Below are 1,902 nucleotides of genomic sequence, written 5' to 3'. Positions count from 1 at the left end.
GAGATCAAGTATATGTCAGGCAATTCAAAAACCAGTACAAAGGCACATACATGCAAGTCTAAAGTCATTAGTATTTCATATCATGTCCTCAGACCCTATGGGATCTGCCAACATATTATCAGGAGTCTAGAAGTTTGCAACAATAGTTTTTAATTGAGTAAATTTATTTTATGATTTTTTTAAATGCATTGTAATAAAATTTTAGTTCCAGTCTTTCTGTTTGATTTGTTTTTATGAATGTGTTGGAGTCAAATGATCATGTAGAGTGATAGTGTTTAATTTTTAACATGTTGCAGAGCATGTCTGTCCACCCTGGAGTCATCATACTGTAACATCAAAGTGACATAACAATTCTCCATTTGTCATGGGACTAATGAACTTATTTTACTTGATATAAAGGTGACAGAAATGAAGGCGATAATTAACAATTGAAAGGCACTTTTTACAGTAAGACCAAATTTTGTAAATTATTTAGTAAATCAAAATTTCAATTTGACATCACATAAAGCATATCAGAAAAAAATATATACTTTACTAGCTGAGAGATAATGAGAAAAGGACGAAGGACTTAATATGTAAATAATGCATCCTCTCAAAGTGGGAGCCAAATGGCCTGCCACTGCACTGTACAAATGAAAGTTGTGCAGCCATTTGAATAGAAAAATATGGTGAGAGAATTCAGTCCTCCCACAGTTTATTGCAGTATAGATATCCTAAACTAATGAAAACTTGCGCCACATCAGTCGGTATTATATTCACAGTGTGGGCCAACATATTGTTCTGTTCATAATTTACTTACAGTCAAAAAAGCAAATAATATAGTGGCAAATATACAATAAATAGTTTGTCATTATATACTTGATTTTCTAGCATTGTATTTAAGATCATGCAGCAGACACAGTGTTCTGCTCGGGTTCCCTGAGATTCCTCTCAGTGTTTCTGTGCACCATTTCCCCTGGCTTCTGTACACTCTTTCATTAGGAAATGGCACTTGTAACTCTCTTAATGGGACTGTTGTTTGGTTACTGAAACCACTTTGGCTACAGCTGCAGGGAACCACAAATGCCTTGGCGTGTATATGCCCTTGGCATCCTTAGGCAATGTCAGAGTGATTCCATGAAAATGAAAGCCCAGCTTTCTGACTTTAACCCTGGACAAACCCTGAGGTGTACCTTACATTTCAGAGCTCCCAGTAGGATCAGGCTAAGTCTAGAGCTTCTTATAAAATCGAGGCTTTGCTTGGATTCTTTCTTTTCCCCATATTGTTCTACCATTCTTTTCATAGTTATCCTGAGAAATCTTCTCAAATATATCACTTTCATGAGAAGCTTATTCTCAAAGCATGTTACTAAGGTCCCTAACTAAGAAAAATGCACAATTTTAATGGTTGTACTTTTAAAATGAAGGAACTTTGCAATGATATTTAGTAAGCTCATTTTTTAAAAAATAAAAATATAATAAATAAAATTCAAACGAATCATTTTCTCAATAAAAAATAAAATCAAGTTCACAAGAACTAAATGAAGTTGAATAATTTCTCTACTTAAAGCCATCATCACCTATTTTGTCTTACCAAAGGAACCCCACATTAAATCAAGTTAGTTAATTTTAACTGCATTAACTTTTTAATGGTTTTGTTTCATTTTAAAATTTGTTTTTGTTTCAAACATATGTGAATGCTATATGTACACACAGTTTATTTGTTTACACATATTTAAATTACATAGAAAATTTAAACAATAGTGGGTTTACCAGAATAGCTTCAAAACAACAGTCTTCAAACTTCTTCTGTAAAGGTCTAGATAGTGAATATTTGACTTTGCAGCCCATAGGGTCTTTGTTAAAACCACTTGACTTCACTGTTACAGCATGAAATAAGCTATAGATAATAAATAAATGACC

This window comes from Callithrix jacchus, chromosome 14, assembly GCF_049354715.1.
Source record: "Callithrix jacchus isolate 240 chromosome 14, calJac240_pri, whole genome shotgun sequence".
NCBI classification, from domain to species: Eukaryota; Metazoa; Chordata; class Mammalia; order Primates; family Cebidae; genus Callithrix; species Callithrix jacchus.
The sequence above is the reverse complement of the archived record's forward strand: the minus strand, read 5'-3'. Positions refer to the sequence as shown.